The sequence below is a fragment of the Sapajus apella genome, unplaced genomic scaffold, assembly GCF_009761245.1.
Source record: "Sapajus apella isolate SASKATOON/1434 unplaced genomic scaffold, GSC_monkey_1.0 scaffold9, whole genome shotgun sequence".
In the NCBI taxonomy this organism is placed as follows: Eukaryota; Metazoa; Chordata; class Mammalia; order Primates; family Cebidae; genus Sapajus; species Sapajus apella.
In genome coordinates, this window is record NW_022436949.1 from 33775457 (window position 1) to 33790354 (window position 14898).

At 29.5% G+C, this 14898-nt stretch overlaps 1 long non-coding RNA gene across 2 annotated transcripts in view; it reads left to right on the forward strand.

The window, feature by feature from the left end:
- Positions 1-5566: 5566 nt before the first annotated feature.
- The window catches only part of LOC116551347, a 40856-nt gene continuing 31524 nt past the window's right edge, over positions 5567-14898 (forward strand). For both annotated transcript variants that reach the window (XR_004268869.1, XR_004268868.1), the window contains exon 1: positions 5567-7294. This is a non-coding gene — a long non-coding RNA (uncharacterized LOC116551347). The remainder of the gene's footprint in view (positions 7295-14898) is intronic.

The following is a 14898-nucleotide window of genomic DNA, read 5'->3' on the forward strand; positions in this document are numbered from 1 at the left end:
TCTTTACTCTTCCTGAGGTGTCCAATATTTTATTTTAATCTTGAAAATAACAATTATAGATTGATTTTTAAAAGATACTCCTAATTTTTATACTATGTTTTCCCACTGTATTAAGAAAATAAAAGTAAACTCATCCTTTCATAAAGTTGAAACATTTTTTATCATCTCAGAATCATGAAACTGCACAGAATTAAAAAATGAATTATTTTTCTCCTACCAATGGTTTCCTGCCAATACATTAACTTTTAAGGTAGAATACAGGCTGTATAATTTTGAATATTTAATTTCTGTTGCTTCAAGTTGTTCACTGAGTAGACAATTAGACTGGGTATATCAGTAGTTTGTGACTGGATTAAGTAACCCTGCAAATTCTCTTCACGGAATTTTGGGGAACAAAATATGTAATGTTTCAGGCATCAATTAAATTTTGGATGCAATCTAAGCTACCTTTGTGCTTGTTCGATTTACTATGTTGCATAAATCTCATATAAATGTATTAACAGGTAGATATTACAAAATATTATTTTTATGTCTATGTGATTATTATGTAAATACTTAAATTATCTAAGAGAAAATAAATATATTCCAAGTAAATGTAGATAATTTGTATGCTAATATAAAAAATTAATTACAGCTAAACTATTGATTGAAGTTGTAAGTTAAACCACCTTAGAATAGATAGCAGACTTGGGACATGTCTTTTGTTTAGTCAAGATTATCGCCTTTACACATGAAAAGTGGAAGTTTTTGACAAATTTCCTGGGTACCTAAGTCTCTCCCTCACCACTGTTCCCTTAATGCTAACAAGAAAATCAAACTAGTTTATAATGAGAACATTTTCACATACTGTGAAAAAAGTTACAGTTTAAGAATTGGATCCAAGATTGCAGTTTATGTCCTTATGTATGAATTATATTTGTGTTACTACCTTGTGTTGTTGGCAAAATATTCAAATTAATATTTATAATTTTCTTTTTCCTAGTCTGTTATTTCTTTTTTCCTTATATCTCCTCCTTCCCTCCTTCCTACTCTCTTTTTCCATTTTTTTCTTCATTATTTTTCAATAAGATAAGGGAAAAAGTGAAAATAGCTTAGTACCAGTTTGAAATGTCAAAAGCTGGCTATTTAATTTCAAGAGTTCCATAAAGGCTTACCAAAGTCACATGACTCCAGATTAATGACAGTACAGTGGATCACAAGTATTCTGTCCATTCATTTGGAAATGTGCTCTTCTTGCACTTTGCAGAGGGCTCCAAATTAAAACATTTGCAGGTATGTCAAGATACCTGGAATGACTACTTTTAAGAATAAATTTTACACTAAGAAAAAGGAACTAGAAACATCAAAGCAACCGATTTAAATACTAGAAGCCAGGCAGAGTTAATTAATTAATTTTCAAAGAGAATAAAATGTTGCAAAAGTATAAGCTGCTATCATATTAACCGTTTTATTTATGCATAAGTTTCCACAAATCCTTTGAGGTCTCTACTATTGTGAATAGGTATGTGAGAATAAGATTAAAGTAGCTAGGCAGACATTAGTCATGTGCTTAAAAATACGTATCTAACATCTATACGCTGATAAACTTTATATTCATTGATATTGCATTTGACAGCTGTACGTTATTATTATTAATTTCAATTCAACTTAATGCCTTTCTATAACTAATCATATGTATTTCCATGAATATATGTAGCATGTATATGACATACAAAAATAGATATATTGTGAGTCATCACATACACATTTTTTCCCACGTTTTTTTACATTTTGATATTTTCAAGTATTTCAAATTATACTTTTATTTTCATGCTTTAGGAATGTTAGATTGGGGACAGAAAATTTCATGCAGTAAAATTTTTGAATGTGACAATAATATAATACTTTCTGTTTCTTCCTCTGGTTCTAGCAGACCACGGCTTGCTAGGCACAGGTCAAATACTTCTCATGGTAACTGTACTAGTATTATAAAAACTGTACTAGTATTAAAAGAACAACATTTAACTCTAAGTTTGAGAGACTTAGATTGTTTCCTATAAAAATCTTCTGAATATTAAAATAGAAATATTTTATAGAAAATTAATGTTATAAATATATAAAATCATTTGATTTTTTATTTTCTATTAGTGATCAAAACAAAAATGTTATGATATATTGCACAATGCTAAGTATGTCAGATACATTTTTATTAGATGTTAGGAAAGTCATTTTATAGAGGAGAGTAACAGTCAAGTAACACTCATAGAGATATGTTGAATAGAAATCTTACAGAGTTTTTTTTTATTAGGCATCTTTATTATTAATCATGAAGAAATACTGTATATTTCTACTATAAAATAGACATGTGTATACTTTAAAATATAATGGTTCTAAAAGTGGAAGTTATGAACCATTGTTTTGAAGGATATTTTTCATTTTTGTCATTTTTAATTTTAATTTAATGTATGCATAGATCAGATTATGGCTTTATTTTAAAGATTCATTTATACCTGGTCCACATTGAACAAATTTATATGCAGATTGTGTATTTCAAGAATTTTTTCAAGATATTGTAAGTTCAATTATTTCTTGATTGTAATACTTGAATATTGAATCATTTATATTCATTTATATTTATACAAGCAGCAAAATTCTGTTGGTTTTTGGTGTTTAGGCATGTACGTGTTTTATATTTTTACTCACACATTCATTTCTACCACTAGTGATCATTTCTAGCATTTTCAACTAGCACACTTTTCAAAAATCTTACTGTATAATTCATTAAAAGCAACGGTTAATAATGGCTATTGCAACCAAATTTGCTGTATATTTTCAATTTAATATCTGCCTATTGAAATAAAATCTGAAGGGTGGCAGTAACTCCAGGTTAATTGATTAGCAAATTTCTTTTAGGATACTATAATACTTTGACTAGCCTGTTTCATACACGAGAAGTTCATCAGTGTCATGCAGACTAAAATTTTATATACTAAATAGAATAATTGATATATAAAAGTGAAAACTTGACCAATAAATGTATATCACCTGTAATAATATATTTACATAAATTATCCACAGAAAAATTATGCTTTTAACTTTATAAACATGGAATATTTTTTGCTATATTAATATCCAAAGTCAAAAGGGTGTTTCACTCTGAAAGTTCTAACAATAGTGAAAAAATTATAGCTATCAAATTTATTGAAATCTTGAGTTTTAATATCTACTTTAAACCTCCACTTCAAAATATAAAGTTAATGGTACATGTTTTCTTTATATAGCTGAAATCTGCCCTTGTTAAACTTTCCTAAGATATATAATTATGCTTGATAGGTTTCTTCATATTTTTCTTTTTGTTTAGCATTTAGGTACCTAATATTAAAATATACAGTTATGAACTACCACTAGCTAAACTGTAATTTTTTAAAATGATATACCTCAATTTTATAATCATCTCCAAATTTTTAAATCTAGTGAACATGAATATATATATATATATATATGCATCCAAATAAGAATGCTGAGATCTATAAATTACTCATTTTAGAGAATATTCAGAATTATTCACCAGACTGTCATTTAAAACCATTCAATCAAGTGATATACTTGTTACTCAGTTATGATGAAAGATCCCTAATTCTGAAATGGAAATCTAGTATCGCACTGGAAATTGATATTTGTATGTTAAAAGATAATTATTGAGTTTTCAGATTATAAATTTTAAATATCCTTTCCAAGATTTTAAAAAATTATTTAAAGAAGGTCTTTGTATAAAAGTAACCATTTTAGGAAATTAATAATTTCCTGTCTTTCACAGTGTTGACTTTTAATTTAACAACTGAATTCCATCTTCCTTATAACTTTTTACCCCAGAAAAGGTATTTTTTTGCTTAGCAATGTACTTCAGTCATCTGCTGTCCTATTGTGTTTTTGGCCTATTCTCTTAATTTAGAAGCTCTGCGTCCAAGGTTAGACATATGGAAAAAGGTCTCTATCATTGCCTTTCATTCTCACAACTGAATCATTCTACCACTGCCTCCCACCTCCTTGTTTTTTTGAAAAAAATGAAAAAAAAGATGATGATGTATCTCTTTATTTTACTAACAAATTAATTTTAAGAATATCCTAACTCAAATTAGTGACATCCCCACATTATTAAAATAAAAATATGACAATTCAATTTCTAACATGACAATCAAGAACTATGTAAGCAGGACTTAATGGGAATAAGGGATGGGGATTTTAAATTGTCATTATGAACTTGTCATTGATTAGTAATTCTAAACATACAATATCTAAAAAAATAAAGGCGACAAATTCTTTTTTAGCATATTTAAAATTATACACTTTTGTTGACAGGGTAGATCATATAGTTTACAAAATGCCACTGTTTTGTGCTTATAAACCCTTAGTAATTCTTTCCAACTGGTGACTCATGTGTTAACTCCTTAATAATCTTTTTATTTGATCAGAACAGCCTTATTTCCTTAAAAAAATATTTTGAATTCAAATGCTTTTAGCCTAGATGAACAGCTTCCATATTTCCATATTGTCTTAACCTAGAAACTTCATATAATTTCATATTATCAGCTAGACTATAAGTGTATTTTAACTTTGAAGCATGTTTAAATAAAATTTCATCCTCTACTATTAAAATGTATCTCTCATAATCATGGATTTTTATGTATTGTTCTTGGGGAGCTCAGAGTTTATCAAAAGCTTTATGTGTGATATATGAGGTAGCAAATTTTATGTCGATTCATATTAAGGAAATAAAAACTATAAGAAACACCAGAACAAATAATTTTACATTAAAAGGAGGAGCTGGCTTGTTGTATCTTAATATTGTATTTGAAATATAAATGTATTTCTTGGAGTCTCCCAGAGAAGAAATTATTCCTGTTTAGGTGATTTTGTAAAATGCACTGTCCCCCACAGCCCTTGGACAGCATAAGAGAAGTGGTAGAGGTAACTTAAGAGGTATGTGAATAGAGAAGGAAAAGTATAATTGCAGCGTACAGCATACACCAGAAGCTTTTCCTAAATTGTTCAACTGCTAATATACTTGACAAAAGTGCAAATGGTCAATTCAATGGAAATATGTGAAACATCAGATATTATGAGAATCACTTTTAGAATGACAGGCATAACTAGAAAAATCTGATCCAATAGAATTAGGACCAAAACTTTTTTAAATGGGGAAGACAAAATTGCCAGTTTTATTCAATGTCTTGAACAAAATAATGGGTACAATAAATATTTTCTTCACTATTGCTTATTGGGTGTATGATAGGTTATTTGTAAATAGATATATACCTACAGGAAGTAAAAGATAATGTAATCAAAATTGCAAACTCTCTGGATATGTTTGTTTCCTTTTAAGATTTTTTTTTTCTTGAGAAAGAAAACTGACACACTATCTAAAATAATTTTGGATTTTATTTCCCCTATGATTTTGATAACAAAATGTTACTTAGCTTTATATATATATATATATATATATATACACACACACACACACACACACACATATATATATATGTATGTGTATATATATATACACAAATATATATGTATGTGTATATATATATATATGTTACTATATAAATATATTGTTAGTTGGATATTTTTTTCATTGTTGATTTGGTTCAGCCATCATCACCTTAGTTTTTTGCCTCACTGAAAGTATAGATTGTGCCTCAAATGGGGAAGTAAGAGTCACAAAATGTTTGCTGTTATTTTTATCAAATGGTAGCCAATGGCTAAAGGCAAAATGGTGATTCTGTTATTAAGTTTCATTGTCCACCACAGATTGATGGTGTGTCCTTTGACAACTTTCTCTGTGTCTCTGCTTTAATTTAAACTTGTAAAAATGAATACAATGAACTTGGTTTAAGAATAGCTGAAATAAATTTAGACTGTAAGTTTTCTCTACTAGGTGTATGTATTTGTGAGTCTAAAATCAGCAACACAATAATTAATTATTACTGCTATTTACATTATATAGCTATGAAAGGTATGATTGTATCTTTTAGATGAAAACATCTTTATCTTACTATGTATGTGTCTAATATTTGTAAAATACTTAGTTTAAAATATATTCTTTAATTTCTCCATTAACTTTTATTTTACAAAATGTAATGTTTGTTGAAAATTAGCAGCAACTTTAAAAGTACACCTTTGAAAAAGAAAGAAATTACTAGTTTAGTTTTATTAACTTTCTTACATATTTTTACCTTTTAAAATGATAACACTGAGCTTTCAGTACATTTAGCAAGATATATGATCAGTATTTCTCAAAAAATTAAGTGATATTTCTAAATTAGATGTTAATTTTTTATTTGCTTATTTTGTTTGCACATTTTGAAGTTATATGTGAGGTAATTTCCATTGTTTTAGTTTTAATTCAAACAATACTGAGCATACTTACAATATATAAGGAAAATCTTTGGTCTTTTTTTGCAGAGTTAATTGGAAAAGGTACAATTAATATACAATGTATCGTTCATCATTTTAATATTCTAAATTTAGCAGCCGATCGTCTACCTAATGTTTAATAATATAAGTTGCTCTAATTTCCTTTTATCTGCTGTGGTATAAATTTGACTGTTAATCCAATGATAAAACGATTTCTAACAGTTTCAAATATTATTACTATTGCTATTTACTATTCTCAGTGACAATCTGAGCTCCTCCTCAGATGCTTAGAGGAATCTTTACACAGTGTTATAAACAGATAATTCTAATGATTAAAATTTAAAATTGTAGCAATGACAAGTCCACTATAAACATAATAAATAAATCATTACCTTCTCTATTAATGAACAGAAACTTTAGTACATTAAAACTAATGTCTTAAAAGATTTTAGAAGTATAGCAAGCTGGTACTCACACCTAATAAAAAGGTCTTAGTGAATATCATCTTACAACTTAGAACGTTTGCACTGTTCTTTACAAAGGTTGTTTCGATTCCATGCAAGATAATTAATCCAGAATTATTTTGACCACAAATTTTTCTTTCTAATTAACTGGCCAAACACAATCTACAAAAAATAGGTAGTACTTCATTTAGTATTTACTATATAAATATAGTAAAAACAAACAGACAGTTGGGATAATGGTTTTATCTATCACCATATTCTATAATTGTACCTAGCATTAAGTAAGCACCTAATAGATTTACAAATATGTACTTATAGATGTCCACAGACCAAGGTGAATTCAGTGAATATCATAAACTGGTTGTGTGCTCCATCATAACGCCATTTATCTTGACAATCTGCAAAGATGTCTCAAATGTCAATAAGGATATCAGGTGAGTGTTTAGTACTTTGGCATGAAAATTTTTAGAAGGCCATTAGAATGCTACTAATGATATCTAAATATATATTAAACATGGAAAATATTTTCCAAATGGCTCCCTTTTAGTCTATGTTTGTTATAATTAAGTTCAGATAGTTAAGAAAAAAATGAAAGTAGAAATAGAGAATTTTGGCATAAAACTCATTTCCCAGGCTTTAATTGTAATTATTTATTTTGCTTTGATAGTATAATTGGTTACATTTTTCAAAAATAATATGAAAAGTAATTGTTGCTGTTCTGCACTTACATTACCATTTTAAAGTTCAGGGTATGCCTTAATGGAGATCCAAGTGAAATCTTCCGGCATTTTCAACAAATATGCTCCTGGTTTTGTTAAATCTGGTGAGAAGTTTATCTATTTAGAAAGCTTTTTTGGGTACTATGTATTTTCCCCTGGAGTAGAAAATGAGTTCATCTTTTTAATGAGAATGTTACCTCGAGGGAAAAAGTAATCCAGATGGAATAATACATTCCACAGGACAGTTGCCTACACAGTGACACATTTTTCTCTGTGGCTGACTGCATGTATATTTCAGTGGAAGAGTTTTAATATTTTAAGATATCATTGCATTTTGTCATAAGGCACCATGACTAAAGGGTGCAATATTTATGAATATATATTGACATTTTTCTAAGATTTTTATACATCAATTATATTTTGGGAAATTTTATTTGCTGTGAAAATTTTACCTGTATTCATATTTGAGGTAAAAAAAATAATTTTAACTTTCAATTTGCATGTTATGTTAAACAGAACATCAGAAAACCAGAGGCATAAGTAAAGAGGCATTGGAGTTTCACTTATAACAGCACAATTTTAGAAGTGTTTTAGCTATTTTGATAGCAAAATATATATTCTTCATTCTCTCTCTAAACTTTATTCTAAACTTGATGAGTACTTAGATGATGAAGTATTTACTCTCATCAGTTTGTATACTTTGGAGAATGTATACTTTGAGATTGTGAAGCAGTTTGACTTTATATCCGCATCTTTTAATCTTTAACATTCTATTTAAGATTCATATATTTCAAAGTTCTCACTTCTTTTACCCTTAAAAATATTGGAATACTACTAAAAAAATCTTTGTTTTTTAAATACCCATTTTTTTCTTTTACAAACGCTTTAATAATTTTCCTTCCAAAATAAGAATTTTATATTGAATATATGTTAATATTTATACATTTATATTGTTTCCATTATAAAATATATACTTGCATAACTCCACCTATAGTAAATAACTCCACCTATAGTAAAACATGAGAACTTCAGTTTACCTGACTTTTTGAGTGGGAATATGGATATTCATATGCATTAGTACCCACATTTATAGTTGAAATTACAATTTTCTTTGTTAAATTAAAAAGAAGATGACATAACGTGTGGGCAACTAAGTGAAACATGTAAGCTCTACATATTGATAAATATTCCATCATAATGTATTATATCTTATTATTAATAGTTTTGTAAAATGACTTCGAAAAATACAATCCCATGGATATTTTCAGAAATTTAAATTATTTTTGTTAAAATTAAATAATATGTACACCTTCAATGTAAATTTTATATAGCTAAATTTCTATTTAGAGATATCTTAAGGTAAAATCACATCAAAATTTAGTCATTATATGTAGTATGAATGATACTATAGGCAATATTACTTCCAGTGCCAGCGAAAGAAGAAAATGATAGTTTAAAGAAGTAACTTTTATTTATAAATAATCTGAAAAATATTTATGTGGGTTTTTCACATGATAACCAATGGTAGTATGAATTTTCACACTCTTACATGCATACTCTGGGTCACAGTCATGAAAAAATTTTAACTGTCACAATAGGAACAGCATTAAATGTGTGGTTTAATTTTGCCCTCTATTATATGTGCTACAATTAAAGATTCCTTTCAATTTGAAAATCTTTCTTTAAACAAGAAATTTCCTGTGCAGATGAAATGGGATTAGAGTGAAGCAAAGGAAACTAAGATTATAGGTATTACCAAATTAGGATAATTTAAAAAAAAATTTTAGATATATCAAAATAATTTTGCTCTGTCATCCAGGCTGGAGTGCAGTAGCGGAATTTCCACTCAACACAACCTCCACCTCCAGAGTTCAAGCCATTCTCCTGCCTCAGTCACCCAAGTAGCTTGCCAGGCTGGTCTAGAACTCCTGATTTCAGGTGATCTGCCCACCTCGGCCTCCCAAAAAGCTGAGATTACAGGCATGAGCCACTGCGCTGGGCCAAAATAAGAAATCTTAAATTAGGTTTAAGGAGCTCTGAATTTAGTATCTGTTGTATCTGTCACATAGTAAATAAATATATATGATAATCTTCTAGGAATTTGAGGTAAATAATTTTTAACAATTTCTTAATCTCACTACATTATAATCTGCCACAATGTTGCTATTAGACTTGTATATTGAAATATTAGAAGTACTAGACAAAATTCCATTTGATCTCATTTTCTTGGAATGAATTAGGTTATTGTTGTTGCCATGTTTTTCTTCTAATAGTCATTCTGTAATAAAACTCTTTGTAGCTGTTATCATCTGCAATTGTTACACTGGACCTATGGGTGCTATAAATTCAGTCAAAAATATATATATTCTTATATTTTGGCTGGATATCCCTACAGATTTATAGCTGAAATGCTAGAATGAGATTGTGTATTACCTAGGATTCGGGGCTTGGACTCTCACATTTTTCTCATTAATTTTTTATTTTCTCCAGATACAGAATTTTGGTATAAACATTCCTTTATAGTGATTATTTGCATTAACCATATTAATATGTTTACATTATTGTTGGACTATATTTCATGATATATTATTATAGTGTCGATTGCTATAATTATATGTGATTCAGGAATTTAAAAAATATTTATCACTGTATCTAGATTATCCTATTCCTTTCAGGCACTGAATGTAACATACATGTGTATCTGATAACTCTTCTGTATTGCTACAAGCCAGAAGGAGTTGGAAACTAAAGTAAATAGAGTAAGTCTTCATTTAAAGTTCTTGAAAGGCTCTTGGAAACTACGACTTTAAGCAAACAACGTATAAGGAAAGCAGTTTTACCATAGGTTAATGATACAAACAAGAGTTAAGTTCCTAGGACATATTTCTGGTCACAAAAACCATCACTACATTTCAAAATAAAGACCAAAAACACTTCTAATACTAAACATTGAAATGTATGTGATACACACACACACACACACACACACACACACACACACACACACATATTTAAGAAAGATTAATAAAAGCAAGTAAAATTATTTTTTACCCAGTTATTTCATTTCAGGGTCTCCATTGGCTGCAGCCTATCCCAGCAGCTCAGGGTGAAAGGCAAGGAGTAACCACGGGGCCAGGTGCCGTGGCTCTTGCCTGTAATCCCACCACTTTGGGAGGCTGAGGCTGGTGGATCACTTGAGGTCAGGGGTTCCAGACCAGCCTTGTAAACATGATGAAACTTCGTCTCTACTACAAATACAAAAATTAGCCGGGTGTAGTGGCACACACCTGTAATCCCAGCTACTCAGAAGGCTGAAGCTTGAACCCTGGAGGCAGAGGTTGCAGTGAGCTGAGATCACGATACTGCACTCCAGCCCGGTTGACATAGGAGATTCTGTCTCAGTTATAAGTAAAAGGAACTAACCTTGGGTAGGACATCATCCCGTTGCAGTCACACACACACACACACACACACACACACACACACATTCACTCAGACTGAGACAGTGTAGACACACTGATGAACCTGCTATGCACATCTTTGGGATACTAGAGGAAACTAGAGTACTCAGAGAAAACCCATGCCTACACAGGAAGAACGTGCACACTCCACACAAACAGTGGTCCCTGCGGGGTTTTTGTGTTTGTTTCATTGTTTTTCCCTCATCAAGTTTGTAATGAAACAATGTTGAATGAAATAACATTATTTGAGGAATTGTTGTACATGGATTTTGGCATTTGTGTATATATGGAAATCAAAGATTGTTTAAAGTGATTATAAATCTTTGTACATGTTGACACTATTCAATTCAGTTAAATGCTTTATCATGGTACATTGTGATCACTCTTTAAAATGGTTACAATACTTTGAGTTCTGAAAATCTGTTATATTTACATTGTTCTAATTGTTCATAACTAGGGATTCACTGACTCTGCTTGATGTATGCTAGGAAAACTGAAGTAGATAAATCATACGTCCATTTTCAGTCTCTTCTCTCTTTTGGCTTTAATTTTAACTTGAGGTTCATTATTTAAAGAAGTCATGCTCATGTTGCTGCAAATGTATTCTTTCTAATTGTTAATTTGTTCATGACATTCTGCTTTATGACAGTGATATTACGATGAAGGTGCATCAGAGATCAAAAGGATTTCAAGGCTGTAGAACATACCTCTAGCTATGGAACCACAGGATATGTGACAGCAATGATATTAGGGGATGCTGAGCTGGAAACCCAATTTAGCACCAGAGACAGAAATACTGTATTTTGACACATTCATCTTATAGGGAGGGCCACGCCTGCCAACCAAGTAGAAAATGTAGGCTTCTAAGATAACTGACTTGCCTTTTTGTGGTTTATATTTTTCACCTTGGTTAAAAAGTGTACATTGACAGGGGGTTTAATCCAAACATTAAAGAAGACATAAGATAGCCATCAAATCTAATTATTTTCAACTACTGGATATCAGAGCTTTAAAAAATTATTTTTAACTGCATTTGCTTCATTTATCAAATGGGATGTTGATAGAAAAATGGAGTGCATTCTGACAGTTACATTTCTTTTTCTTATGTGCAGGTGATTTTAGTATCTGTCATGTAGTAAATAAATAAATATAATCTTCTAGGAATTTGAGGTAAACAATTTTAAACAAATTCTTAATTTCATTACATTATAATCTGCCACAACATTTCTATTAGACTTGTATACTAAATATTAAAAGTACTGGACAAAATTCCATTTGATCTCATTTTCTTGGAATTAATTAGGTTATTGTTGTTGCCATGTTTTTCTAATCTAAATAATACTGTAAATTTCAGGATAACTTTTAAAAATATACACTTAATACATTTATTCTGAAATTAGTTAATAGTTTTAAGAAACGGCAAAGAAAATACACACAGGTTTTTGGCATTTATTGGTTGATGTAATAATTTTGTGTATTAAGTAAATATAAATAATTATCATATTAGCAAATCAATGCCAAATAATTTACTAAATATACGTAATTATTACTATGAGCATGGGCAAAATTTATTTTGGTATTTTACTGTTCTGTTTTAACTCATTAATTGGTACATATGTCTTTTATTTCTACTTCAATAAATATAATTAAATTTTGTGAAAGCTGTGTTCTAATGAACAAGAAATTCTTTTAAAATATTCCTTTTAATTCTAATTTAAATAATTTCTTAAGTAAAAATATAACTGCAATAGTAATAGTATAATGTGATTCTCTTCTAAATTAAACAGATTTCATACTCATTCTTTTAAATGTAATCAAAACCACAGAATTACTTAGAGTCTTCTGATTGGGATTTTTAAAAAGAAAACTCAAACTTAGGCGTTAAATACATTTTCTATTAGATAATATAGCAACATACAATAAAATGATTAAGTAGTGCGATAGTGTCAATATTTCAATATCATTAGTATTTTTAACATACATTAAAATATTCCAGTACATAACCAATAAAGAGGAATTCACATGGCCAGCAATTTTAAACTGGTGCAATAAACTTATGTTTTGTGTTTGCACACGTAAGAGAACTGAGAACTGAAGAAGTGAGATGCAAACAATGTCTCCTTTGTTCAACGTGTTTTTTATGTTATAATATATTCGTTCATGTTGTGTTATACAAATTTTACAGGAAGAGTTGCTCATTTTATCAATTTGTGTATTTTTTATTTCATATTTTGTAAGCAATCATGAGCATTTTTTCTTATAAATTGCACACAACAAGAACATACTGAAGATTAGAAGGAAGGAGCAGCACATAGTTTTAGCAATCCTTTTATCTTACCAATCACCAGAAGAAAATCACGCCAAGAAGGCATGTGAGATATCATCTCTGTCTGTCATGTTTTCAGGACAGAGTGTGGCTCACTAATGTTGCCATTGTAGGCTATACTTTGTCAAGTGCATATATATTTTTCTCTTAAGGGGACTGTAAGCTAGATATTAGCAATGCTCACCCTCTTCACATTTCATTATCTAATATACTAATATTTCAAAATATGGTTTTCATCTGGAAAAAGTTAAGGAGATTTTGAGTGTACAAATATAACCAATGCAGGGTAAATTTCAATAGAGATTTTTGTTTTAAATCTCTCCCTTTTTAATAGTTTTTACAAATAATCTGACACTAGGTGTCACGTAATTGAGATAAAGACAAAAGTGCAAAACCATGTGGAATACTGACCTCTAATAGTGAATTAGTCTTCCTTTTCTACTTGTTTTGCCTTTTTAAATGAAAGATTTCAAGTATGTCATTGCAGGATTATTTTTGACATTTTTTTTCTTAGAATGGTTATTTGCAAAATTCTCATTTACTATATCACTTTTCTAAAAAATAGATGTTTCAATTATTTAAGTATCTCAAGATACTCATTATATGATTGTAGATCATTACTTTATTTTTGACAAATTATATTATTGTGAGTAAATATTCAATGTATAAAATACAGGACTTCTTTTTTCCTGTTTAACACTCCAGTGCCCTAATTCCTATCTACTATTTTAATATTCTTTTTCTATGGTATATTGCATAATGTGGAGTCAACTATTTTTTACAACATTTACATGGTGATCTGAAAGTTCCTACTCAGTTAAATAACAAAAAACTAATTTGGGGGACCATGCATTTTAAATTTGTTAAAAAATTGTTTTATTTGTGTGTGTGTATATAATTAAAATTTGAAAATTGGTAAATTTATTCTACATTTAATCTTGCTGCTTTGAGTTCTCCTGAAGCTTGCAATAATGCTTTGGGGAGTTATATAAAATGTATCATGTGTAAGTGAATGTTGCATTACTGTTATTCAAGAATAATTGGCTTGTATTTTTAATATTTTGGTGGACTCTTCTGTTATTTTATTTCCCTAACCTCTTAAAAATGTTAAGATTCGGTTATAAATGGCTATGCATTTATATAATTTATTTTGAAAACTACACTAATCTATGAACTTCTTAAGAATATACAAGCTGAAATGTAAAATAATCTGAGTCACTCAAAAATCTGACTTTGGAATAGCCACTAAGAATAGTCACAACAGTTTAGTGTTTCTTAAGCTGAAGTATTTTTCTGTTGCTGCACTTAAAATTGCCTGCTCTCCTTAGATTCTCAAGATAGCTGCCTGTGAAATCTCTCTCACCTCCTACACTTTCACAGGCTCCTGGGGCTGGTGCAAGGTGCAACCATTGGTGGCAACATGAAGTTAACAACAACAACAAAAGCAGAGTAACAAAAAAATTGGAAAAGAGACGATTTCTACGGTTGTTTCCAAACAACCCTGGAATTCTGTATATGCCTGGCACTTTCCA